The following is a 13,217-nucleotide window of genomic DNA, read 5'->3' as shown; positions in this document are numbered from 1 at the left end:
TAGTCTGCATATGCAATTGTCGGCTGATATTTCTATTATGTCTTGTGTAATCATGCTCTTTTCCTTCATGCCACCACCAAAAGCACAGAAAGTCCGTGCAGGCCTAAGCACACACTGACTGCGTGCAAGAGACGATGGGCCAGCAGCGTCCTATCTTCATCGCAGAGAGCAAAAGAGAAAGAAACAAAAACCGTGGGAGGAGAGGTGTTGAAGAAGTGCAGGAAAATGTTATTAGTTCCTCTTAACGTTTTTTTTTTTTGTGTTTTCATGTGGGCTTCCGGCTACTGGAACGCCGGCCCCGACAGTTTTGCAGTGTGGAAACACACATTGCGTATTTGTTTGCAGAAGCGCTCTGATTTGCTTCCTAATTGAGAAACAGCCGAAGAAAACCTAGATCTCGCAGTGCCCGAGGCTCCCGATGCACAAGATCTGCTGCGGGGTAACTCATATAGGTGGCGACAGACGATTATCCTTCTGCAACTTTCTCGCCGCGTTTTACCGCACGGCCCCATCCGGGATGTGAGGGGAGGGAAACGAGCGTTTAGATATCACACAGTGCAGCATGCATATATTTACAGGGCCGGGGCAGAACCCAAGGCTTGTAATCACACTACTGCTGAATGCAGAACAGATGTAGTTAACTTTACACACATCCCGGCGACACATGTAAGTGGCCCGCGCGCAGCGTAGGCTGATTAAACATTCACGTCCATTCATGGCCATTCTTTTACTCATAAACCGCCAGGTTCATTTAAATACCATTAACGTTGACGTTTTGCCTGCTAGTGCTGCATCAATTTTCATTTCACCAGGCCTGTGAACTTTAGAACAGTGGAAGCATTCTATTATTAACCCGCGCATACACGGTGTTTGTTTCTTTGTGAGTGTGTATGTGTGTGTGTTTTGGAGGTATTTCACTGTTGACAAATCCAATCTTTTCCCCTGTGGCGTGTTGTGTGTGTTTCTCCTACTCTCCTGCACATAAAGAGGCATTGTGCAGATTCCAGGGGCCCCTGATAAAAGTGGCTAATCCCGATGTTTTCTTCTCTGTCCGGTGAAACCCATTGTCACACTGGTCACAAGAAACATACCCCATTGAAATACCTGTGTACTTCGCAGGCACAAAACAGGCACAAGCGGCGGTTTCACTGTAGGCTTGCTACCCGACGGTATACTAGCACAATTACATCAAGTAGCACGGCCTGCGTGAACCCTTTCTCCTTCCTGTATTGCGCTCAACCTGAATGTTCACGAGATGAAAAGTTCACATAGCGATCCTATGCTGTCAACAAATTGTTGTTGTCTTACCCTCATAAATATTTAGTCCCGGCCCAGATCTATAATTTACCTGCTGTTTCAATGCAGAATAAGCGGCTAAAGCAGTGAGACCAATCTCTTGCTCCTGAAGCGCTCGCCTCTATATAATCGCTTGAACTTTGCCAGGCATTTTTGTACACGTCAGGAGGGTTTTGCACTCGTAAGCAGTGGAGTAAAAATACCCTGCCAGCCCTGAGCTCTGGCCTTGTACAACTGAAGGGCAGCATATAGAGAGGCTTCCTTACAGCGTTCCTTCCAGCGTTCCTGCTTCCTAAGGGACAGATGCTGCTATACCATTGCCTGTGACATATCCACTCTGACCCTGAAAGCACATGACTCCTAAAGGAGTAGTTCACCCCGAAGTGTTCATTATTTACTGTACTCACCTATATGTTGACCCAGTGTATGTTGGGTACTAAAAATATTAATTAGTATCACTGACATCATATTAGAATGATTTCTGAAGGATCGTGAGACACTTGAAGACTGTTCTTCTGAAAACTCAGCTTTGCCATTTCAGGCATAAATTACATTTTAAAATATAATTAAATAGAAAATAGTTATTTTAAATGGTAATAATATTTCACTAAATTGCTGTTTTTACTGTATTTTGAGCAAATAAATGTAGTCTTAGTGAGCATACTGTAAGAGACTTCTCTTAAAAATAAGACAAACAGATTATACATCAGATTTTTTATCTTAGTGTACATTTTATCAATTCACACATTCCGAGGGAGTTAAACCATAAAACTTGGGTTGTTTAATGCTGTCTGAGTTGCAAAATAAAAGACCATAAAAGTCCTATATACAGTCTAGTCTTCTGCTAGATACTGTAATAGATTTGTGTTAAGCAGTACTCTAAAATGTGAGTCTGTATTCATTGATTAATTTATCATTGCAGCATCTTCTATTCTAATTATAATTATCAATCTAATTCAGTTAATTATATTGTGTCATGAAATTGCTTGTTGTTAAAGATATGATTTTTTTATTTTTTTATTTTAATTATGGCAGAAGACTTTGAATATAAGCTAATAACCACTTTTTTTTAAAATTCTCCTTTTGCTTTCACAACACAATAAAAGAAATAATAATAATAATAAATGACAGCATACGGTTTGGAACAAGACATAGGGTGAGTAAATGATGACCATTTTCAAGTTTTTGTGAACTGTCCCTTTTAGGCTCTATATGCTTTTGTGTTTATGCTATGTAAATAAATGAAATACTGCCGCCAATGAATGCAGGATGTATGGGGAGGTACAGGTGGCAGCACTGGAAAGAGAGCCCTGTGGTGGTGGCAGGTAATTGAACGAGTCCCCCATCGTTGCTCATAGCCACTCACCGCAAGATGAGTTCTGAGAGCCGTTTAATGTTTCCCCATTCCTTTGAGTGATATTATTAATGCAGAGGCATCGCAGCTGCCTCGTTCTCGACTTGATTTGATGTGATAGAAGTGGAAGCGCTTCTTTCTCCTTTTCAAAGAAAGAAAAAAAAGTGCAGCAGACACAAGCAAGCTTTGTAAACACGGAGTAAAAACACAGCAGCAGACCCTCAGTTCATTGAGCTTCACTGCTGCCCACCTCCCGCTTTACCGGAGCCGATCGCTGGGAGATGACTGCAATGGGCCATGTTTGTGATTGAGGACAGATGGAGATGCAGGGAAAGAGGCGCAGAGAGGGGCTGTGAGGAGTCCTTCGGCAGGGTGACGGCACGCGGGTATTGTCTTGATTTGAGCGTGTGTCTTGAAGGGTAAGTGTTGTGTGAGGATGGTTCACCTGAGAGAGTCCTACGCGTACTCTGCCAGTCGCTCTCCCTGTATCTTTGCTAGTATTAGCAGGTACTTCCGGACAACAATGAGACGTATTCGAGTGCTGAATTGTGCTAGACCTTTTGTCGCTTTGACTCTCAAAGTCCATTAACTTCTGACCTCGCCTCTCATGCTTCTCTTTTCATGTCTCTCGTTGTCTTGTTCCGGTCACTGGCTACATTTCGTGTTAACTTTTTTTTCTATTCCAGTTTGGAATCAAGCCGATGATCTCCCTTACTATGCATTAGTCTTCGTACTTCGCGTGTGGGTGTCTAGAGCGCGGCCATGTCCCGTAACATGTGTTTGGTCCTTTGGCGCGGGACACTAGGGAAACGTGGTATTTAGAGAGTTCAGTGGTACTTGAACTGCATCCCCCCCCCGTCCTGGCGCTTCTCCGTTCCTGTAATGGTATTTTCTCGTTGACATTTTGCCAGTTTTCAAAATTTTTCTTTTCGTCTCGCGTTACCAAATTGGATCTTTAATGTGTAATTATGGGTAATTTGACTCAAGGCGAAGTGTGCTGGGAGACGGGATGTGTTTTGGCCTTTACTTGATGGTGGCCCTGAGTGTAAGGAGTGTTAGACCGTGTGGTACGCTTGCCCCCTTCTACGCTGCTGCCCCCTGTTTCCTTTTCATACTTCTGAGGCTTTGAGTTTGCCCTGCGCTTTGTGATTGAAAAAATATTCAATCAGCCCAATTTACCAAGTGCGCCACTGTCTGTGAGTCGCCTCGCAGGGCGGGGAATTTCAGGTTTTTTTGAGTAAATAAATGGCATTTTTTAAGGTCATTCTCCTCTAACGTTTTTTGCCCTGCAGGAGTCCGCGTGCTGCCTCCCAGACTCACTACTTGCGTTGTGTCACGAGCCGGTGCATCCCGTCCTCGTCGAAAGTGAGTAATAGGGGTGAGTTTGTTTTGTGTTGAAAAATAAGGTGGGGGGGTGATAAGGTTGTACGGTTTAATGAGATGTCACGCGGGAGTAGGGTAGTATGTAGACGATGTGGATGTACTGGTATGTAGGGCAGCGGATCAACGCTCCATTTTAGGAAATGTGTGGAAGTGCTCGCGCGGTGGCGATGTTGGTAGAAGGGTAGCATGTTAGTTTTTAAGGTTGTAAGGGAAAACTGACAGTCACATCTAAAAGAGGTAAATGGGAAGAGAAAGACGGAGGAAAAAAGAAAAAGGTACAGTGAGAAGATGAAGGGACGGAGAGGAGAGAAAGAAGAAACTAGAAAAAAATAAACATTATAAAAACATCTATATGTATATTTTGGGCTGCCCCGTTGCAGTTTTCAGCATCATACTCATTGTTCCGTGTACATTGATTTATTCGCAAGTCATTTTGCATACCCTATCATAATCTGATTTTGATTGCTCAAAGACACCCTTTCCAATTTTTTTCAGTGGTGTGGAAACCAGGTTTGTGCTGTCTTTACACGAGAGTTGTGTTTTGTGGTGGGAGGTACCTCTGATTACCTTTTGCTGATTATCTCATGCACCGAGATGAGATGAGGTTCGCAGGATAAGCAACGATTCAGTTCGGATTTTGAGAATGATGAACTTTGTTGTGGGTGCGGTAGAGTGCCCATTGTAACTGTTGGGTAGAGTGAGCCGGAAATGAATTGGCTGCAGATGTCGTCCCGCGCAGTACAGGGTATGGGGTATAGTGTGGGTCAGCGAGGCAGGTAGTCACCCGTGGCCGCTGTAGATAACATCCATAAGCTCATTTATATCAAAAAAGAAAAAAAGTGGGGTTGATATTTAGAGAGTGTGAAGAAACCACGCACAATAGATAAATAAGCAACCGTAGTAAAGTGTCTGCAACAGAGTTTAAATGCAAACAGTGATCCAAACAATCACATAAACTCAGTGATTCCAGCGACAATGACTGCTCACATACTGTAGGTAAAAGAGTCCAGCGGGAGCGCTAACGTGTGTATCAGCAGGTGCAGAGACGAAGATGCTGATGGATTGACAGAAAATCTAAGCGGGTTCCGTCGTGGCGCTGAATCATAAATTGTCCCAGCGGTGTCAGGTGTGATTGGTCGTTTTAATTTACTGGTAAGATAGTAGTAGTCTAGGGGCATGGGACGACATTTTTTGTGTGTGCTTTTTTTTTTTGTTTGGTGTTTTGTTTTTTTTTTTTCAATTGAGGGGGTGAAGGAGAGAGATGCTTCACACTTCTTGGTAGAGAGAGTTTAGTAGAGGTACAGAATGCAGTTTTGTTTGGCGAAGTATTGGGTTGTGTCGTAGTTTTTGGGAGAATGTAGTGTGTGTATGTGGAGGGTTGCGGGATCGGGAGATTGAAGGCGAAAAGGGAGGGTGGTATCTTAGGTAGGTTGGGTTTGCGCCGTGGGGTTAAGGGCTTAGGTCCACTAAACATGGTAAAGGAACAGAGAAGAAGGGAAATAACAGGGAGAAAACTAATTATTTGTAAAATTAGCATTGAAACTTGGATGACAAAATGTTAAAATTAAAATAAATAAAATACATAACAACTATAATAACGCAGACCCTCCTGCTGGAAGTATGCAGGGTAGTTCTAAGGCATGGTATCCTGTCTTACCAACGTTATGTTTTCTTCCCTCTACTCAGAGAGAGAGAGAGAGCGGCTTCTTTGCGTTCTCTTCTTCTCTCCTTTTCTATACTACTCCTTTCCTCTTTCCTCTTTTCTTCTCTTCTCCTTTTTTCATACCCCTTAAAGTTTGCATTGGGTGCTTAATTATTCAGGGGTATTCGACCTTCCTTATGGGCAGAAATGAGTCAGGCTGGTGGGCAGCAGTTAGCTGTGCTGGTTCTCGCGGTCGCAACCGTGCGCAATTGTGCATTAAGATCTGCAGCATCATTTTAGATGCTCGGGGGCTGGGTAGGTGGGAGGCCTGGGTAGTGGGTCGCCGAGGTAAGTGGGGCCGCAGACGCGTTTGTCGCAGGCTTTGAGCTCTGGCCATTCAGGACTGGAGTTATGTTTGTGCAGTGGTGTACGTAAAAATAAACGCTAGGAAATTAGGAAAACAGATCCATCAAGAAAATACCCTAATCACCATAATACATTCACTACAAAATGCTGGTAGCTTGTGTGCTGGCTACCCCCAAGTTTAGAATCATTTTCCGTTTGATTTAAAATGCTGAAATAATGAACGGCCCAATGTGTGTGTGCGATCCTGGTTGTGTTAATTGTATTCTGTGTGCCTTGTTTTTTCTTCCATTCTCTTGGGTGGTATGTGGCCCACGTACATTGTGTTTGTGTCTCCAAATGACATGTTAAAATCTCTGGGCTATGGTTGGATGGGAAGAATGAGCTTCTGCATGGTGGGACAGTTTCTACTGCTGCCGACGTTCAGCTAATTGACGGTGCTCAAACTGGTCTGGCTTAAAGGGGTGAGTGAGACATTCGCTAGCAAGAAAAAAAACTTGCAGCGTGGCCTGTGCCAATTGGGCTTAGTGTTATTTTAAAATAAGCTTCCGATATTGTGGTAACCGGATAACTGGTTCAACAAGGTGTGTGGTGGGTAGGGTCAATGAGGGAAGAGAGATTATCGAGCATGATAATCGCATGTTAGTGGGTGAGTTTACGAATGTTGGGTATGACGGGTCTGATGAGTGTGAGAGAGTCTCGCTTGTCGTGCATCATGAGAAATTAAGAGAGTGTCGGGAATGATGGGAAATAGAATGTCGTGTAGGGAGTTGTGGTGGTTTTTTTTAGAATGTAGGGCTACGCGCATATTGTAAGAGATAGAGAAATTAGGGTAGTAATGTCATATAAGGCAAATTTTATAGCTTTGATCTTGTTCATGATATGGAGCATGAAGATTGAAGAGAATCGTTTACATTGTAGTGACAATTATGCACTGTATACAATGCATTTTAGAGGCTCTCAAATTAAGATTATTTTCATTGTACTGTTTGCTGAATGAAAGAAAGGTTGTGGAGTGAAAATGATTATTTTTGTAGAAGCCAAGTTTTCTTCACGAGATAAAGTCTGGGCCACTTTGCAATTTTAGCCAATGTCATTCCGGCCAAGAACCGTACCCACGTTAGACAGGTAAGCATCTGTCCTGACATACACTTTAAAAGATGGTTCCACAAAACTACAAATTTGCTTTTTAAGGTGATATGATAGCTCTGAGCTCGCAGGGCGTGAAGATGAAGACTGTGTCAGGTTTATTACGCATTTATACATTTATTTTTTGCATGGACACTTCAGAATTAATTCAGACACCATTCTGTTTTTACAAGAGCCATGTGACTTGTAAACCCAAACAGATAACCAGTGGAGTTTCTGTCTAAATCAGGTGATCATCTATTATTCATGTATTTATTAGTATTATGATTAGTATTTATTGGATAAAATTTTTTGTGCTTTTGTTGACATCCTTTTCTCTCTTTTTGCACCGTTAACAAAAACCCCTTCATCAAAGTTTGGTCGTGTTTGTATAAAAAAAGAATACATATATATTTTTTAGATGTTGTTGAAAGAAGTCAGTCTCTGGAGCAGCTCATAAAAGCTGCAAATAAAAAGCTACAGTAACATGAAGAAGTAAAATAATACAGGCAAGTAATACAGTGAGGAATAATGTGAAACATAATCACTTTTTCTATTTTTACATGTTGTAATGTCTTCTGTGCTGCCCCCCGCCCACAGCGGCTGTGAAGTTTTTCAGGCGCGCGAGCTATGTACGGCTTTTCAGAAATGGGACAGATTTAGGTGAGTGGTGAGTGCTGAGAAAGAAAAAAAATTGAACCGAAAGTTAGATAAGACAGTAAAAAACATGTTTATGGTTAATAAAGTAGCGGACTTTTTTGGTTAAAAGGTATACGATTCTTTGTGTGTACTGGACTAAGATGCGTGTTGATCAGGAGATGTGAAGTTGCAAGGCGCTGTCGGTGAGTGTGTTTGTATAGATTGTGAGAATAGTTATTTGCACGCTAGAGGGAGGGAGAGTTGAAAAGAGCCTAGAAGTGAACATCCAAACGCCGCTTGTTTAGGGAAATTGTACCCGATATGGTCCGGATTAAATTTACGATATTTAAGTAATGTTTTTTGAAATCCGCTTGTGGTTAGATCATTTTAGATCTTCTTTCTCGTGACCAGGTCTTCCTCATTGCTGCAGGAGAGCTGTGTGGAGTGATTCTGGAGAGCTTCGCGCCTAAGAGGTAGGAGAGGGAGAGAGAAGATACAGCGCGCCCAGGCGCGCGCTTATCATGAGGAGGTGAGTGGCCATGGTCGAGGTTATGGTGAGACGCGCAAGTTTAGAAATCGCCCGTGTGTTCGCAAAGCCTTAATAAACACCTAAGCCAGATAAACAAAGCCGATCCTCTTGTCCGAGGTTTCGTTCGGTTCAGAAAACAGTGTTGACGTTCGACCGTAGCTGTTCTTGATGCAAACTGTCATATTTTTCCTGTTCAAGGCGTTTTTTAAAGCCTGTGGTGTTTTCACTTCATATACTTCCTGTGGGCGAGCGCCTGATCACACAATTTCATGGCATTCTGCCACCTTTTCGGTCTAATGCTGAGACCTCTTGTCTTGCCGTGGTGCATGCTGGTGAGGATAGAACGTTAACGCAGCAAAGATTGCATGAATATTAGCACGACCAGGGCACCAATGAATAATGAGAAGCGTTGTGACAAGGTTTCAACCAGAAACGCCAAAGCCATTTGTTGAAATCTGGTTTTTGAAAAAAGATAGCTGTTACTTGTGGTGATTATAGCCTTTTTTTATCATATCACAACAGGCTGATAGACGTCCTGAAAGATCACGTTTTAATATGTGCCTATTTCACACCAACCGCGAGGCCACACTGTTGCATCAGGCACAGTTTAGTGACAGGTCTCTCGTGACTTTGGTACACTAAAAGTAATGCAAATCTCTTTGAGGCCATCTGAGGGTGATCAAATGGCTGGGGTGGGGGGGGTTGGCAAAGAGTATCTCTGAGGTGCAATGCTATCCCAGTAATCCCCTCTCTCCCTACTGATGGCATTCTCGGACAGTACCCCAAGCAACCTCCTGAGGGAGGACCACTGTAGATGTCTTTACCTTGTCTTGTAATGCAGCATGTCACAATCTCACGTCAGTATCTGAACGCTTTCTGGTCGCCGTGCAAGCATTTTTAGTTGTGTAGAGAAATGTGCGCGCTTTGTCACGACAGTCAACGCGCCAGACTAAGGGGTCGAATTGATTCACGCGCGCGCTGACGCTCTATTCAGGATACCCGAGCGGAGCCTTTAACTTGTTTTAAATCTGAATATATATCTATCCGAGAGTCTGAGAAATAAGATGAGGGGGGGGAGCGGTTATTTGTTAGTGAGATCTCACCGTACACAGAAGCGGACTGATGCCCAAACAACACCAAACCTGGCATTGGTGTGAGTGTGCAGCTGATGACGGCATTAATTCTTGTTTCGACACAACCCAAGTGCGCTTCGCTTAGAGGCTTTGTGTTGGAGTTTAAACGTGTGGTCGCTGTTTGAACGGTATGTAGCAGCGCGCGGAGCAGGCCTTCTTATTTCACGTAAACACTCTCACTTAGTTCTTTCTTTAGCTTTACAACAAGGGTTTCTGAAGATCACATCTAAGCTTGCGCAAATAGTGTCTCTAAACCTGCCGGGATGATTTGTTGTAAGGCTAGATACCCATCCGTACCTACCATTAGAGCATTCTCCCATATAGAAAGCAAGGCGAGGAGTTTTCGTGGGTGTGATATTGCCATTGCTTTTTTTTGGTCTGGCAGCCTAGCAGATCCTCAGATAGTTTACTCTTCCTCTTGGCCTCTTGCAAGGGTTTTTTAATCTCTGCTTGACAAGGCACAGCGCGCTGGGTAATGGCACGTGGAAGGGAGATCCCGGTGATGGTTGTCTTGGTCAGCGTGAAGAGAGACGATAGTTGGTGCTAGCTGTGTAAATAAAGCAGCAGAGCTCACAGAGACAGACCTTTATGGAGCATGTTCTGCGTGTGTGCTTAAACCTGTGTTTAGTGTGTTTCGATTTTTCTGCGTGCAGGGTTTCTGTGTGTGTGGCGCTGCGGTTTGATGGGCGGAGCGTAAATTGTCATTTTCAAACACCTGTATCCTCTCTTTATTTAGAATGTTTCCCACGCTGGTGTGAAAACATTATCTCCCTTATATATTTCCCATTTTCTCTTTTCTATTCTGGATGAAATGGTGAATTTGCCCCGTTTCCTATACCAACCGCCTCTTTCACCTTGAATACATATTCAAACAAAACTGAGTGATTAAAATGCATTTTTTAGGTCCTACAAGTCTCAAATATCCAGCCTCCATGAATTGATTGCTTCACCGCAGAGCTGGCTTTGCAAGAGCAGACCATGCTTGAGTTTGCTTTAATAGGCATAGTAGTTTCATCATTTGCGCGTGCCTGGACAGGGTATTTGCTTTATTTCTCTGGACACACAAACAGAAGATATTTTCAAAGAATTTCTCAGCTGTTTTTTCACACGGCCCGAGTACATTAACAAAAGGACGCCAAATGGGTCCAACATCTTCAGCAGCTCCAAAGCCAGGACATAAAGGTAGCAATGAAATTTGATCCATTCAACTTCAAGTCCCTCTGAAGTATACTTGGTATATTGCCAGCGGGAAAACTTGCGTATAGTAAGGAAAAATGTTGCAAATTATACCTTTAGGGAGTAAACTTTAAAGGGACAACTTTTTGTACCTCATCTACCTCTTAAAGCTTGCATATTAGTACATGAGAGTAAAAAATAGGAAACTTCGTTGCGTACTACTATGAGCCTTTAGGGATAAATAAGATAGTTGGGGGTATTAGAGCATGGACACAACAAAACGTTCATATATATCTTCTTTTATAGTTTCACGGAAAGAAAGTCGACATGAGGGTGAGCAAATGACAATGATGATAGAATTTACATATTTGGCTGAACTTTCCCTTTAATAATATTCAAAACTGATTTTAAAATGCACTCTTTGATTCCAGCGGCTCTCAGTATCCCGCTCATAAATTCAGTGCCTGCTTCACCGCAGTGCTGGGTTTGAAAAAGTGCAGACCACCTTGAGATGTGTTGGGATACATTCACTACATTGTTTGAGTTTCCTTGCGGCTGCAGTGTTTTTATGTTCTGTGTAGTGGCTATGCTCAAAAATACTAAAATTACAGAAGGGAGGGAGCGGGCTAGGATCCCCAGGGGGAAAGGTCGGGTTCAGCTCAGGGCCTGGGCAGGTGCGCAGGAGTTGGCTCATGTTCTCGCAGTATCAGCAGAGAGCTCAGAATCGCAGAAGGTAGAAGCATTTCTGCGACCCCAAGACTTTCCACACACAGTTCTCCTACGATTCCAAAACCCGCTTCATTAAAACGATCCTGTTGGGATGCAGGAGGACCGTACGTTCCCAGCAGTATGATGGCTGTCATTGTCTACATAATGAGTAGCTTTGCAGGGCATCCTTGTGTGTTTTTATAAAGACTTTGCTGGAGGCTGTATATCTTTGTTCGACTACCCACACAGATAGCCTCCCTCTCCACCCACTCCCCTCCTCTCATCTGCCAGAGTAGTGCCCACATATCGGGCCACTTTCTTCTTTAATGAAATTTATTAGCCAGAGTGTCTTAAAAGCTGGAAGACTAATTAAGCTTCTTTTGAAATGCATGACAGAGGGAACATGGTATTGGGATTCTACATTGCTGCCAGAAGCATGATTCCCTGCTCTGCGCTAGTCAACAATGGACCCCGGAGAGACGAAAGGGTCGTTTTTTTGCAAACAAAAGGAAACAAAAAAAACGTTGTGTTTTATCTATATTATTAAGCAAACAATTATTGACTTGGAAGCTGTTGAAGGCATTTTCACCTCTTCATTGCGGTCCAGAGGCATTGTGTCGGCCATTGTGCTTTCACAATGCTTTTGTAAATATTGGCGCATTCGCCTGAACACTGTGCTCCTGTAGTCTTGCTTTAAATGGTACAATGACTACAGCTGTCACCTCAAAGCGGGGCGATGTTGCTCACATTGCTCACTATCCAGCCTCGATTGTTTGCCTCAAAATAACCTGAGCACAAGTTGCTGCAATTTAATGGAGACGTGCAATCTTGTGGTGTGTACAAGCTCTTCGATTGGCCAAATTTATCTCAGGTTCAGGGGCACTTAAGGGCCCTATTTGTGAGGTTCAGATAGCATCTCCTTGCCACTGTAGAGGTGTACTCTGTAGTGTACATTTATAAGCCTGATATCTCTGTGTTTAATAATTAATGTGTGGTCAGTGTTTCTCTAGCACTTACAGCCATCCCCTGTTAAAGCTGATTTGATTTGCCGTTCTGGATTGCCCCAATCACAGCCTCAGAGAGCCGATCACGCACTGACTCTGACATCTGCGATGTGGAGCTAATGTTAGAACTGTTCTGGCGCCTGTCCAGGTAGCGCTTGGTTATTGTATTGGGCTGAGTGCGCTCGTCGCTAATGCAATCCATCTTTGAAGAGCAGTAGTAATAAACAGAGGCATTGAGGCTATGAACTGACTTAAAACCCACGCACATAAAAATAGAGCTGGGGTAATAAAGGGGGCTGTTGAACAGGTTGTGGTATTATGAGACTGTGTGCTCCTGAATTGAAAAATACCAACTGAAATTTTAGTTTGGATAAGAAAAAAAATCAATGATTCACCATAATCCTGATGGTGCATCTGATGAATTGTGTGTATGTATATTTGTATAAATATATATATAGAGAGAGAGTATTAAGTATTACAAGAATGTGATGTACAGGGAATAATGTTGATTACCCTAAATTTATTTTGACCTATCCCTCATTTTCTTTGAATAAAGCAAAAATCTGGGTTATAATGAGGCACTTACAATGGAAGTGAACTAGCTTAATCTAAATACTACATATTCATTGTTTTAGAAGTATAGCCACTTAGTATATGTTCCATTTTACAAACTTTCCTTGTTGCCATAACAACATAACTTCTAAAACAGCTGTTTTATAACTCAAATAATACACAAGATTTAACAGAAGAATTAAATGTTGGTGCTTTTTTAAATTATAAGCTTCTGCTTTTAAAATGTATTTCACTTCCATTTTAAGAGCCTCAATGTAACCTCAATTTTTGCTTTTCTTTATTTTATTTT

The 13,217-nt window shown here is 42.6% G+C and overlaps 1 pseudogene; it reads left to right on the top strand.

Annotated features, from left to right (window-relative positions):
* The first annotated feature begins 2,565 nt into the window (after window positions 1-2,565).
* The window catches only part of LOC122143641, a 46,349-nt pseudogene continuing 35,697 nt past the window's right edge, over window positions 2,566-13,217 (top strand).

The sequence above is a fragment of the Cyprinus carpio genome, unplaced genomic scaffold (assembly GCF_018340385.1).
Source record: "Cyprinus carpio isolate SPL01 unplaced genomic scaffold, ASM1834038v1 S000006477, whole genome shotgun sequence".
NCBI lineage: Eukaryota > Metazoa > Chordata > Actinopteri > Cypriniformes > Cyprinidae > Cyprinus > Cyprinus carpio.
Note: the sequence above shows the minus strand (reverse complement) of the source record. Positions and strands in the feature narration are given on the sequence as shown.